The 15,557-nt window shown below is 36.9% G+C and overlaps 1 pseudogene; it reads left to right on the forward strand.

The window, feature by feature from the left end:
- Positions 1 to 2,881: 2,881 nt before the first annotated feature.
- LOC147346461 (olfactory receptor 4C3D-like) lies at positions 2,882 to 3,818 on the forward strand (annotated as a pseudogene).
- The last annotated feature ends 11,739 nt before the right edge of the window (positions 3,819 to 15,557 follow it).

Below are 15,557 nucleotides of genomic sequence, written 5' to 3' on the forward strand. Positions count from 1 at the left end.
CCCGACCCAGGAATCAAACAGGGGTCTTCTGCATTGCAGGCAGATTCTTTACCAACTGATCTATCTTGAAAGCAAAATTACCCTGTAGCATACTATTTCCTACAGGCAATTAAATATTCTCATACTTAGCCCATAAAGGGTTTTAGAAACTATTAAGCTAAGGTGAAGCTTCATGTTTATTTTTGTTACTCATAAAGTAGAGAGTAATGATAATCACATCAGGAGAAAACAACATTGGAAATCCTCCTATGATTATGGTCTCAGGAAGCACGCATACTTTACCCATGGAAAATGGCTATTCAAGCACTTACTCATCACCTAATAGGCTTCAGACACTGTCAATATCATGCCAGGTGTTATATAGTAAGTGAGGAAACACAGCTGAATAACTTACGTGGTCTGCTTGGTACCAGGTAGAGTGTATTGGCAATGATATATACATTTCTCTAAACTCCCTACTTAATACAGACAGTTACTGATAGTATCTTTCTTTCTATAGTTACAGCTGAAAGTTCACATGTAAACTGTCATGGAGGATGAAATAATTATTATCTCTTTGATACAAGTGTAAACTTATCAGATATATCTGAAATTACAATTTGTTAACTCACAGATGAAAAAGGAGGACTGAAAACAAGGAACACTAAGATGACTTAGCAGAATCACATGGAGTTGGAACCAGAATAAGAGTTCACGTCTTATGTAGACAGCCCAGTATTTGCTCAGTAAATTGCACATCAGCTATTGGCCTCTATATGTTTTACAGTGACAGGTGATGGGTTTCTGAAGAGATGGAAAGCATCATGGAGAAAATAAAAAAGACTTGAAACAAGTACTGGGGCAAATGCCAAGGACAGGTTCCACAGTTACAGTGGCTGAACTTTTGTTTTCCCTAAGAAATTCCACTTAAATTATTTCATGATTAATATATATCATTCTTTTATTTTTTAATTTTATTTTATTTTTAAACTTTACAATATTGTATTGGTTTTGCCAAATATTGAAATGAATCTGCCACAGGTATACATGTGTTCCCCATCCTGAAGCCTCCTACCTCCTCCCTCCCCATACCATTCCTCTGGGTCGTCCCAGTGCACCAGCCCCAAGCATCCAGTATCATGCATCGAACCTGGACTGGCAACTCATTCCATACATGATATACATGTTTCACTGTCGTTCTCCCAAATCTTCCCACCCTCTCCCTCTCCCACAGAGTCCATAAGACTGTTCTATACATCAGTGTCTCTTTTGCTGTCTCGTATACAGGGTTATTGTTACCATCTTTCTAAATTCCATATATATGCATTAGTATACTTTATTGGTGTTTTTCTTTCTGGCTTACTTCACTCTGTATAATAGGCTTCAGTTTCATCCACCTCATTAGAACTGATTCAAATGTATTCTTTTTAATGGCTGAGTAATACTCCATTGTGTATAAGTACCACAGTTTTCTTATCCATTCGTCTGCTGATGGACATCTAGGTTGCTTCCATGTCCTGGCTATTATAAACAGTGCTGCGATGAACATTGGGGTACACGTGTCTCTTTCCCTTCTGGTTTCCTCAGTGTCTATGCCCAGCAGTGGGAATACTGGGTCACAAGGCAGTTCTATTTCCAGATTTTTAAGGAATCTCCACACTGTTCTCCATAGTGGCTGTACTAGTTTGCATTCCCACCAACAGTGTAAGAGGGTTCCCTTTTCTCCACACCCTCTCCAGCATTTATTGCTTGTAGACTTTGGGATCGCAGCTGTTCTGACTGGCGTGAAATGGTACCTCATAGTGGTTTTGATTTGCATTTCTCTGATAATGAGTGATGTTGAGCATCTTTTCATGTGTTTGTTAGCCATCTGTATGTCTTCTTTGGAGAAATGTGTATTTAGTTCTTTGGCCCATTTTTTGATTGGGTCGTTTATTTTTCTGGAATTGAGCTGTAGGAGTTGCTTGTATATTTTGAGATTAGTTGTTTGTCTGTTGCTTCATTTGCTATTATTTTCTCCCATTCTGAAGGCTGTCTTTTCACCTTGCTAATAGTTTCCTTTGTTGTGCAGAAGCTTTTAAGTTTAATTAGGTCCCATTTGTTTATTTTTGCTTTTATTTCCAATATTCTGGGAGGTGGGTCATAGAGGATCCTGCTGTGATGTATGTCAGAGAGTGTTTTGCCTATGTTCTCTTCTAGGAGTTTTATAGTTTCTGGTCTTACATTTAGATATTTAATCCATTTTGAGTTTATTTTTGTGTATGGTGTTAGAAAGTGTTCTAGTTTCATTCTTTTACAAGTCGTTGACCAGTTTTCCCAGCACCACTTGTTAAAGAGATTTTCTTTAATCCATTGTATATTCTTGCCTCCTTTGTCAAAGATAAGGTGTCCATATGTGCGTGGATTTATCTCTGGGCTTTCTATTTTATTCCATTGATCTATATTTCTGTCTTTGTGCCAGTACCATACTGTCTTGATGACTGTGGCTTTGTAGTGGAGCCTGAAGTCAGGTAGGTTGATTCCTCCAGTTCCACTCTTCTTTCTCAAGATAGCTTTGGCTCTTTGAGGTTTTTTGTATTTCCATACAAACTGTGAAATTATTTGTTCTAGCTCTGTGAAGAATACTGTTGGTAGCTTGATAGGGATTGCATTGAATCTATAAATTGCTTTGGGTAGTATACTCGTTTTCACTATGTTGATTCTTCCAATCCATGAACATGGTATATTTCTCCATCTATCAGTGTCCTCTTTGATTTCTTTCACCAGTATTTTATAGTTTTCTATATATAGGTCTTTAGTTTCTTTAGGTAGATATATTCCTAAGTATTTTATTCTTTCCGTTGCAATGGTGAATGGAATCCTTTGTAGGAAATTCAGTCCCTAGGAGAGTGTCACTTCCTAAATGGATGTCTCAGTGCCTCCCAAAAATATGACTGAATTTGTTCTCTTAAGGCTCACACAAAATACACGCCTGCAGAGGATACTCTTCATTGTCTTTTTGTTCATTTTCCTGTTCACTGTGATGTCCAGTCTGCTCATTGCCATCACCATCTCACTCAGCTCCACACTTTCAAAAACTCCCATGTACTTCTTTCTCACTCACTTGTCCTTCATATATGCCACCTTGACCTCTGTCACCACCCCTAAAATTACCATTGACCTTCTGTACCAGAGGAGATCCATCTCCTGGAGTGGCTGCCTGACTCAGCTTTTTTTAGAACACTTCCTGGGAGCATCAGATGTCATCGTCCTCATTGTCATGGCCTATGACCTCTACGTGGCCATCTGCAAGCCTCTGCACTACACGACCATCATGTGACAGGGGCTCTGCCAGCTCCTGGTGGTGGTGGCCTGGGTCAGGGGAATCTTGCATGCCACCGTGCAGATTCTTTTCATGTTCATGTCTGAACTGACCTTCTGTGGTCCCAATGTCATTGACCTCTTAATATGTAATTTCTTCCCACTGATGAAACTTGCCTACAGTGACACCTATAGACTTGGAATGGTGGTGGCAGCTAACACAGGGGGCATGTGCTTGCTTATTTTTTTCCCATACTATTTGTCTTTTACATAGTCATCCTGAGCTCCCTGAAATCTCATAGCTCTGAAGGATGGCACAGAGCCCTCTCTACACGTGGCTCCCACTTTGCAGTAGTGGTATATTTTTTGGTCCTTGTATATTCACCTACATGCGTCCTGTGGTCACTTACCCTGTGGATAAGTGGATGGCTGTGCTCTTTGCAATCCTTACTCCCTTGTTAAATTCTATCATTTACACAGTGAGAAACACAGAGGTGAAAAATGCTGTGAGGAGTTTGTTGAAGAGGAAAGTAACTTAGGCTGTTCACAATTCCATGAAAGTGATGATTTATATACAAAGGGAGGATTATATCTGTTGTAAAATGTTAAATTTAAGAAATTTTCAGATCATTGAGTAGAAAAGAAGGGACAGAAACCAACATTTTGTTGCAGCCTGGAGGAACAGAGACTAGAACCTGTCCCATGACTCAAGGGTATGGCAAACTGTAGGCATTTTTTAGGCACTTTGATGACTTTAATGTACTTTACCATGGCTTCAATGTTCATGTTTAAACTGCAGAGTAAGCAATGGAAAGAATATCTGTAAACCACATTTTGATTATTAGAGTAAGTTTTTCTCTAGAATCATTGCTTTGTTACCAAATTCTTCATATATGTTACTTGGATGAAATTGGATTTTCCATAGGATCTTGACTTCAGAACTTCCTCTATATTTGGTTAGCCAGTGTCAAAGCAAGCACAGAGATAGAAATTCTTAGACAGATACACGGTGGAAGGACAGTTTAGTGAAGGAGTAACAGCCATTTTTTTTTTTTTTTTTACTGTGAATGTACCAAAAGCAAAACCAAAGACACCCACAAAAGGAGAACAGAATAATTCACAATCTATTTCTAATTCTCTCCTTAAAAAATAAAGGACACATTTTGAAATTAGTCTTAATTTGCTTGATTTTCTTAACAATTTCCATGGATCACATTTTTAGTATAAATAATATAAATATGTATAGATATAAACATTTTCCATTTGAAAATTTAATGAACCATTTGAAACAAGGTTAGGTATCTTTTGCAAATTTCAAAAAGCTTAGATTCCAAATTTCAAAGCATAGGTTCCAAAGCTTTTGATCTGTATGTCTGCCACATACATGTACATCAAATTAACACTTTATTATCTATCAGGCATTTTCACATCAGTTCAGTTTTCTAAATATTAAACTGATAGTTCCATTATTATTATCCCAGTTTTTTTCAGAGAAACAAATAGAAACCAAGAGAGTTTTACTAATTTGCTTGACTCAATTTATATATGTTTCCCCTACAAAATGTGTCAGGAACTATTACACTGGAAATCAGCTTCCTTTCAAAAGTTTAACCTAAAAACTTGCAATCCAGGTCCTTAAAACTCAGTTTTACTTCCTTTCAGATGAAATACAGTTGTCCATAATATACTGAACCCTATAGATAGAAATCTATCTGCAGTCTTAATGATTCAATTTTTCCTTGGAGCCAGTGTTGTCAAACATGTTGTGTCCTTCCTTCACATGTGGCAATATATTTCAGCAGCACAAGTATATTTCTTTTTTTCAAGTTCAAATTATGCCACTTCACTTTACAAAGACCAGCATCAGTACAGTAATGCCACCTATAAATGAAGAGAATATGAGAAAGACCACACATGTGTATAATGTATGAGCACATATTCTGTATATGTGTATATCCCTTTGCTGTGCACTCAAAATTAATACAACATTGTGAATTAACTGTACTTCAATGAAAGAAAAATGGAAAAATATCTTAAAAAACTCCCTAACATTAATGTGAATATAGACTGTCGTTGTCTTTTAAAATGAAAAATCCCTTTCTATTTATTTTCATTTGTGGAAATAAGTCCTAATATAGGTCATCATAAAAGCCAAATGGCTAAGGTGAACCTTCAGAAAGTGGGGGATAACTGCAATGCTCCTCTGTGCAGGTGAACAATACCTCCATGCTCAGATATTACTGAATGTTCAAATTATGAATGAAATAGCTCCAGTGATCATTGAATTTGAGAAAGTGACAGTTGTGTAAAGTAACACACATTGAACTGGTGTAGCAATGTGTATTTCTCCTAAAAATCAGTGGGGCAGAATATTTGGATCTGTTGTGTAAGGAAGCTTTGGTTTAATCTGGAATCTTCATTTGATGAAAATATTAGGCATTAAGTGAAGGGAGTGAGCTCATTACTGTTGCAGACAAACTATGAGGTACATTTCCACAGGTTCTTTACAGACTTTAACTCTCTTACTGGAGGAATAAGTATCAGTAGAAACATTTTTTTCCCATTTTATACTAGAGGAAAATGTGACTCAATAAAGTTCAGCAACAATAGGAAGGTTTTTAGGTTTGACTACCTCTACTTCTTCACTTCACAATACTCCTTGTTGTCATGATGTGAAAATATCAAAACGCAGGTCTGCTCATTGGCCACATTGTGAGGACTGCCTCTGAGGCATCCTTCTCTTATTTCATTTGTGGAGGGGAAGCACTTTCTTCCCTTCATCTCCCTGTTGATCTCCTTTTCCCAGGTTACTTACACTATGTGGATTTCTGTTGTGTCCAAAAAAAAAAAAAAAAGTCATCTGATGATCTCTTTTGGGCAGATATATTACCCTTCATGAGGATCATGGAAAATGGAGTATAGGGGGCTCAAGAAATGAAATTCAAATGTTGAATTTCAAAGAAAATGACACTTGGGTGAAAGAGACATCTACAAGAAAACAGAGCAACTCTGATATGGAGGAAATTGATAATTCATTAGAACATGAAAGTAGCACCTTGAAGAGCTAAATAGGTGCTATTTTCCATATGGCTTTTCACATTGTCATCCTGTAGTGTTCACTCATTTCTGGGCAAAGTGGTTCCATAATCGATTCATTTTAGAAATTTTTCAGTTATTTAATTTATCCAAATGATACTCTTCTGTGTTTACAGTGGGTTAGAGAGTTATGAGAGCTGGATATAAAAATTTTAATAATTAAAAACAACAACAACAACAGGATGGTTTATAAGTGGAATTAAGATTCCAGTGGGAAATAGATGGATAGTGAGTGAACAAAGAAAGAAGCAAAAATATATATATATATATATCATTTTGTTGGTAATAGGGAAGATGAGAAACATTTTATAAGAACAGGATAGAGGTGAGCATTGGATAGGGATTTGTGTAGTTGTTGGAAGCATGGAAAGAATTTCAGTTTGGTCTGAATTTATATGGAATTTAGAAAGATGGTAACAATAACCCTGTGTACGAGACAGCAAAAGAGACACTGATGTATAGAACAGTCTTATGGACTCTGTGGGAGAGGGAGAGGGTGGGAAGATTTGGGAGAATGGCATTGAAACATGTATAATATCATGTATGAAATGAGTTACCAGTCCAGGTTCGATGCATGATACCGGATGCTTGGGGCTAGTGCACTGGGACGACCCAGAGGAATGGTATGGGGAGGGAGGAGGGAGGAGGGTTCAGGATGGGGAACACATGTATACCTGTGGCGGATTCATTTTGATGTTTGGCAAAACTAATACAATTTTGTAAAGTTTAAAAATAAAATAAAATTAAAAATAAATAAATAAATAGCCATATTAGCCCACCTCACCTTTTTAAAGAATAGGTTATTTAAAAATGTGTATTTGAAATGGGAGCAGTAGTAGCTACCCAAAGTGTTTGCTGAAAGTGTCTACATCCCAATGTGAGTTTGAGTTTTCTCCTTCTACCCTGAGTGGCTCTGTCCAATATCAGCAACTTGGTCTGACTCAGGCTCCTTTCAGGTTTCTATTTCTTCTCGGACAGTGATTTCATGTGTAATCTTTCAGGCTGGAGTCTCTGTTTTATTCAGCCCCCTAGCTCCCTGGAAAGGAATTCTCACTGATTTTAAAGTCATGTATGTACAGGGGATTACCTTCCCAGTTCAGGGCCCCTGAACTGAGTAGCTCTCTTTGGTTCTCAGATCCATTGACTCCTTTGGGAGACTCTATTCAACTGGATCATCTCTTGTTTTGTCTGTTGCCTACTGAGGTATGGGGCATGACTATACACTGTATCTATCACTCCTATCACCTTGTTGTGAATCCTGTTGTATATTATTTAGTATCAGGTCATTCTACTCAATAATGATTCTGTAAATACCTGTACATTTATTGTTTTCTTTGAGAGTTACATGGATTCATTGTCCTTCTACTTCATCGTGGTCACTTCACCCTGTGTATCTGTTTGTCTCAAGTATTAGAGCTTGGCGAATTTATAAATGGTGTAACTTTTCACGAATTCCTTTGGCATCTTTTCTTGTTCTGTCACTTTTCCTTTAAAACTCAACTAAACATTGCTTTTGCTTGGAAGACTTCACTGATTCCAGTTATATTCCTATCTTGTGACCCTTTTGTCAATGTTCTAATAATGTGATTTTTTACATTAGTTTGGGATAGTTTTATGTGTCATTGTGTATCATATCACTGGAGATACGAAACTATGTCTTTTTAACTTGGTCATCACAATGTCTGTACCACATTGGACACAAATCAATACTCTATAAACTGTTTTAATTTAAAAGCTGAATAAAAAAGTTTAACTTATCATTCACCTAAAAGTTTCCCCTTTTGTTCTGTAGGAAAACTGATTCTAACATGTGAACTCAGCTCCTGTACAGACTTGCCAGATGCAAGGAACAAAATAAGTCATTTTATCCTCTTGGGCCTCATGCAGAATCTGAAGGAGCAGAAAATCCTTTTAGTGATGTCTTGCTCTTCTATATTTTGACCCTGGTGGGCAACCTACTCATTGTCATGATTATAACCATCAACAGGACCCTGAACTCAGCAAAGTACATTTTTGTTGGCTAATAATTTTTAGATCTAATGTATTCCTTTTCTTCTTTAGGAAGCATTACTACGAACAAAGCTAGTGGAGGTGATTGAATTCAGCTGAGCTATCTAAAATCTTAAAAGATGATGCTGTTAAAGTGCTGAACTCAATATGCCAGCAAATTTGGAAAACTCAATAGTAGCCACAGGTCTGGAAAAAGGTCAGTTTTCATTCCAATCCCAAAGAAGGGGAAGCCAAAGAATGTTCAAGTTACGCTACCATTGCACCCCAAATTTTGAGAACAGGATGTTCAAAATCCTTCAAGCTAGGCTACAGCAGTACATGAACCAAGAACTTCCAGATCCACATGATGAGTTTTGAAGAGGCAAAGGAATCAGAGATTAAACTGCCAACATTTGTTGGATTATGGAGAAAGCAAGGGAGTTCAGGAAAACATCTACTTCACTGACTACGCTAAAGCCTTTCACTGTGTGGATCACAACAAATTGTGGAAGATTCTTAAAGAGACAGAAATACCAGAGGACCTTACCTGTCTCCTGAGACACCTACCTGTGGGTCAAGAAGCAACAGTTAGCCTGGACATGAAACAACTTATTGGTTCAAAATTGGGAAAGGGGCACAACAAGGCTGTATATTGTTTCCCTGCTTATTTAACTTTTATATGCAGAATATATAATGCAGAATGTCAGGCTGGATGGCTCACAAACTGGAATCAATATTGCTGACAAAAATATCAACAACCGCAGATATGCAGATGATGAGACTCTAATGGCAGAAAGTGAAGAGGAATTTAAAAATCTTCTTGATAAGGATGAAAAAAAGAGAGTGAAAAAGTTGGCTTGAAACTCAACATTCAAAAATCTAGAATCACAGCATCCAGTCCCATCATTTCATGGCAAATAGAAGGGGAAAAAAATAGAAGCAGTGACAGACTTTATTTTCTTGTACTCCAAATTCATTGCAGATTGTGACTGCAGTTATGAAATTAAAAGAAGCTTGCTTCTTGGAAGGAAAAGTATGAAAACTTCGTGTATTAAAAAGCAGAGACATCACTTTGCCACCAATGGTCTGTATAGTCAAAGCTATGGTTTTTCCAGGCATCATGTATTGATGTTAAAGGTAGACCATAAAGAAAGCTAAGCACAGAAGAACTAATGCTTTTGAACTGTGGTGCTGGAGAACATTCTTGAGAGCCCCTTGGACAGAAAGGATATCAAACCAGTCAATCCTAAAGGAAATTAAGTCTGAATATTCATTGGAAAAACTGATGCTGAAGGTGAAGCTCCAATACTTTGGCCACCTGATGTGAAGAGCCGATTCATTGGAAAAGACCCTGGTGCTGGTAAAGATTGATGGCAAAAGGAGAAGGGGGTGGCAGAGGATGAGAAGTTTAGATAACATCGCAGAGTCAGTGGACATGAATCTGAACTAACTCCAGGAAATAGTGGTGGACAGAGGAGCCTGGCATGCTGCCATTCATGAAGCCACAGAGAGTCAGACATGACTTAGCAATTGAACAATAGCAATGACAAATGAAATTTTTATAGAGTTGCTAGTTTCAAATTACTATCCACTTCTCACTCCAGTGTTCTTGCCTGGAGAATCCCAGGGACAGGGGAGCCTGGTAGGCTGCCGTCTATGGGGTCGCACAGAGTTGGACACGACTGAAGTGACTTAGCTTAGCTTATTTTATTACCTTCTCATTCTTTTTTTTTTTTTAATTTTTAATCAGATTCTTATCTTTACCTTCATTCTATATACTAGTTAAACTATTTAGTGCTGTATTCATTTTATTCTATCTAATTTGTCTTACATATGAAATTTTAGTGTAATATTTTAATTTGTTAAATAAGCATTGCAGGTATGATGGTTAGTAATAAATACTAAACAAAAATCCATGCAAAGTGAAATAACATAGAATAAACCATCTCCCATCCCAATTCGGATTCTCTCAGTCCTTCCAGATGCAGTCACTGTATTCTTTTCTTAAGATTCTTCAAGTAATAATCATAAATTTAAGCATATTTTCACCTGTGTTTGGTTTATGTTTCAGTACATAAATTTTGATTTTTATTGCCCCAGCCTCCTGGTGATCTTTACATACCAATTTACATAGATCTAACTCATTCTATTTCTCTTATACTGCTTAACTTTGTTATGAGTCTGCATGACAATGGATGAATATGTTTATCTTCATGTTTTCCCCACTGTTTTTCAATGTCAAATTATTTTGCATTGAAGTTTTTGAAATTTTGTACATATAAGTTCCTAGAATTAGCACTGAGTCAACTTTTGATGTATCTAAAATTTTGATGTTCATAGTTATTGCCAGCATGCCAATCCATTTGAGCATCTATTCCTAGGTTTTAACTGATTTGTATTTCTTTTCCATGAATGGCTTATGAATTAGTTTTATATGTTTTCTTGGATTGCTAATCTTTTCCATACTGATTTTGATGGTATGTTCACTTTGACAATATTTATTCTTTCAATTCATAGACATGGGACATCCTTGTGCCTTTAATTTCTTTCATCAATGTCATCTAGTTTTCAGTGTATGAATCTCCATTCCTTGGATACATTTATTCCTATGTATTTTATTCTTGTTGTTGCTATTGTAAATGGGATTATTTAATTTAATAATTCATTAATTTCTGTTTTGGGTAGTTCATTGTAAATATATATAGATATGACATTTCAATATGTTGATTTTATACCCTAAAAAGTTGTTGGATGTGTTTTGTAGTTATAAGAGTTTTGGTGTGATTATTTGCTTTTTATATATGTAAAAGTGAAAGTGAAGTTGCTCAGTCATGTCCAGCTCTTTGTGATCCCATGAGCTGTGGCCTACCAGGCTCCTCCATCCATGGGATTCTCCAAGCAGGAATACTGGAGTAGGTTGCCACTTAAGATTAGGTCTACTCTGCACTCTTTTAAATATGGTTTCTTGTTCTTAGTATCGTACACATCACGTTTATGCATATTAATGTGTTAATCAGGAGTTTATTCATTTTATTGATGAATAATATCCCATTTTATGGATGTATCATCATTCTCTTTTTTCTAAACTAAGATACATTTTGACTGTTTCCAGCTATTTGCAATTATGATTAAAACTGCTCTAAATATTTACATAGAGTTTGTGAGAAAAGCAAACTAACCAGAAACAATATGCATTAATTATTTTTAAGACACTAGTAGGGAGAAATAAGAAAAAATGATCAATAATAGACGAGAAACCAATTGAGTTCTAGGATTTTCCCATTTTACCTTTAAAAAGTTTCCATGTTGTGGTGCAGAGAGGGATATGTCAGAAAGATCCTGGTGGATTCACTGAGTTGAGGACATGACTTTCAGAGTCTGAGGAGACCAAAGCACATAGAATTCTTAGGCTAGAACACTACGGAGGGCAGACCTATAGACCTGGGGTTGGGAGGGTGGAGTTAGACAGCAAGAGAGAAAGATTGACCAAAGACCTGGAGAGCTAGAGAGAGAGAATTCAGAACTAAACAGCATATCCCTCAAGTATTTATCAGAGAACTGATCTGAGCTTGCATTTGAGGAAAATACCTGAGGCTGGGGAAAGATTTACCAGATGGATTAGAGAGAAGAGGGCTTGGTCCCCACATGGGGCAGGAAGAAAGCCTGTTCTCACCAGCTGGAAAGCTCATAGTTCACAGAGGCAGTGCTGTTGGTTTATTTTATTTTTTTTTTTATTTTTAAACTTTACATAATTGAATTAGTTTTGCCAAATATCAAAATGAATCCGCCACAGGCATACATGTGTTCCCCATCCTGAACCCTCCTCCCTCCTCCCTCCCCACACCATCCATCTGGGTCGTCCCAGTGCACCAGCCCCAAGCATTCAGTATCGCGCATCGAACCTGGATTGGCAACTCATTTCTTACATGATATTCTACATGTTTCAATGTCACTCTCCCAAATCTTCCAACCCTCTCCCTCTCCCACAGAGTCCATAAGACTGTTCTATACATCAGTGTCTCTTTTGCTGTCTCGTACACCAGGTTATTGTTACCATTTTTCTAAATTCCATATATATGCGTTAGTATACTATATTTATGTTTTTCTGTCTGGCTTACTTCACTCTGTATAATAGGCTCCAGTTTCATCCACCTCATTAGAACTGATTCAAATGTATTCTTTTTAATGGCTGAGTAATACTCCATTGTGCATATGTACCACAGCTTTCTTATCCATTCATCTGCTGATGGACATCTAGGTTGCTTCCATGTCCTGGCTATTATAAACAGTGCTGCGATGAACATTGGGGTACACGTGTCTCTTTCCCTTCTGGTTTCCTCAGTGTGTATGCCCAGCAGTGGGATTGCTGGATCATAAGGCAGTTCTATTTCCAGCTTTTTAAGGAATCTCCACACTGTTCTCCATAGTGGCTGTACTAGTTTGCATTCCCACCAACAGTGTAAGAGGGTTCCCTTTTCTCCACACCCTCTCCGGCATTTATTATTTGTAGACTTTTGGATCGCAGCCATTCTGACTGGTGTGAAATGGTACCTCATAGTGGTTTTGATTTGCATTTCTCTGATAATGAGTGATGTTGAGCATCTTTTCATGTGTTTGTTAGCCATCTGTATGTCTTCTTTGGAGAAATGTCTATTTAGATCTTTGGCCCATTTTTTGATTGGGTCGTTTATTTTTCTGGAGTTGAGCTGGAGGAGTTGCTTGTATATTTTTGAGATTAGTTGTTTGTCAGTTGCTTCATTTGCTATTATTTTCTCCCATTCTGAAGGCTGTCTTTTCACCTTGCTAATAGTTTCCTTTGATGTGCAGAAGCTTTTAAGGTTAATTAGGTCCCATTTGTTTATTTTTGATTTTATTTCCAATATTCTGGGAGGTGGGTCATAGAGGATCCTGCTGTGATGTATGTCAGAGAGTGTTTTGCCTATGTTCTCCTCTAGGAGTTTTGTAGTTTCTGGTCTTACGTTTAGATCTTTAATCCATTTTGAGTTTATTTTTGTGTATGGTGTTACAAAGTGGTCTAGTTTCATTCTTTTACAAGTGGTTGACCAGATTTCCCAGCACCACTTGTTAAAGAGATTGTCTTTAATCCATTGTATATTCTTGCCTCCTTTGTCAAAGATAAGGTGTCCATATGTGCGTGGATTTATCTCTGGGCTTTCTATTTTATTCCATTGATCTATATTTCTGTCTTTGTGCCAGTACCATACTGTCTTGATAACTGTGGCTTTGTAGTACAGCCTGAAGTCAGGTAGGTTGATTCCTCCAGTTCCATTCTTTTTTCTCAAGATCGCTTTGGCTATTCGAGGTTTTTTGTTTTTCCATACAAATTGTGAAATTATTTGTTCTAGCTCTGTGAAGAATACTGTTGGTAGCTTGATAGGGATTGCGTTGAATCTATAAATTGCTTTGGGTAGTATACTCATTTTCACTATATTGATTCTTCCAATCCATGAACATGGTATATTTCTCCATCTATTAGTGTCCTCTTTGATTTCTTTCACCAGTGTTTTATAGTTTTCTATATAGAGGTCTTTGTTTCTTTAGGTAGATATATTCCTAAGTATTTTATTCTTTCCGTTGCAATGGTGAATGGAATTGTTTCCTTAATTTCTCTCTCTGTTTTCTCATTATTAGTGTATAGGAATGCAAGGGATTTCTGTGTGTTGATTGTATATCCTGCAACTTTACTATAGTCATTGATTATTTCTAGTAATTTTCTGGTGGAATCTTTAGGATTTTCTATGTAGAGGATCATGTCATCTGCAAATAGTGAGAGTTTTACTTCTTCTTTTCCAATTTGGATTCCTTTTATTTCTTTTTCTGCTCTGATTGCTGTGGCCAAAACTTCCAAAACTATGTTGAATAGTAATGCTGAAAGTGGGCACCCTTGTCTTGTTCCTGACGTTAGAGGAAATGCTTTCAATTTTTCACCATTGAGGATAATGTTTGCTGTGGGTTTGTCATATATAGCTTTTATTATGTTGAGGTATGTTCCTTCTATTCCTGCTTTCTGGAGAGTTTTTATCATAAATGGATGTTGAATTTTGTCAAAGGCTTTCTCTGCATCTACTGAGATAATCATATGGTTTTTATTTTTCAATTTGTTAATGTGGTGTATTACATTGATTGATTTGCGGATATTGAAGAATCCTTGCATCCCTGGAATAAAGCCCACTTGATCATGGTGTATGATCTTTTTAATGTGTTGTTGGATTCTGATTGCTAGAAATTTGTTAAGGATTTTTGCATCTATGTTCATCAGTGATATTGGCCTGTAGTTTTCTTTTTTTGTGGCATCTTTGTCAGGTTTTGGTATTAGGGTGATGGTGGCCTCATAGAATGAGTTTGGAAGTTTACCTTCCTCTGCAATTTTCTGGAAGAGTTTGAGCAGGATAGATGTCAGCTCTTCTCTAAATTTTTGGTAGAATTCAGCTGTGAAGCTGTCTGGACCGGGGCTTTTGTTTGCTGGAAGATTTTTGATTACAGTTTCAATTTCCATGCTTGTGATGGGTCTGTTAAGATTTTCTATTTCTTCCTGGTCGAGTTTTGGAAAGTTGCACTTTTGTAAGAATTTGTCCATTTCTTCCACGTTGTCCATTTTATTGGCATATAATTGTTGATAGTAGTCTCTTATGATCCTTTGTATTTCTGTGTTGTCTGTTGTGATCTCTCCATTTTCGTTTCTAATTTTGTTGATTTGATTTTTCTCCCTTTGTTTCTTGATGAGTCTGGCTAATGGTTTGTCTATTTTATTTATCCTTTCAAAGAACCAGCTTTTGGCTTTGTTGATTTCTGCTATGGTCTCTTTTGTTTCTTTTGCATTTATTTCTGCTCTAATTTTTAAGATTTCTTTCCTTCTACTAACCCTGGGGTTCTTCATTTCTTCCTTTTCTAGTTGCTTTAGGTGTAGAGTTCGGTTATTTATTTGACTTTTTTCTTGTTTCTTGAGGTGTACCTGTATTGCTATGAACTTTCCCCTTAGGACTGCTTTTACCGTGTCCCACAGGTTTTGGGTTGTTGTGTTTTCATTTTCATTCATTTCTATGCAAATTTTGATTTCTTTTTTGATTTCTTCTGTGATTTGTTGGTTATTCAGCAGCGTGTTGTTCAGCCTCCAGATGTTGGAATTTTTAATAGTTTTTCTCCTGTAATTGAGATCTAATCTTACTGCACTG

This window comes from Bos grunniens, chromosome 23 (assembly GCF_055505025.1).
Source record: "Bos grunniens cultivar Pamir isolate PY7600 chromosome 23, Bosgru_T2T1.0, whole genome shotgun sequence".
In the NCBI taxonomy this organism is placed as follows: Eukaryota; Metazoa; Chordata; class Mammalia; order Artiodactyla; family Bovidae; genus Bos; species Bos grunniens.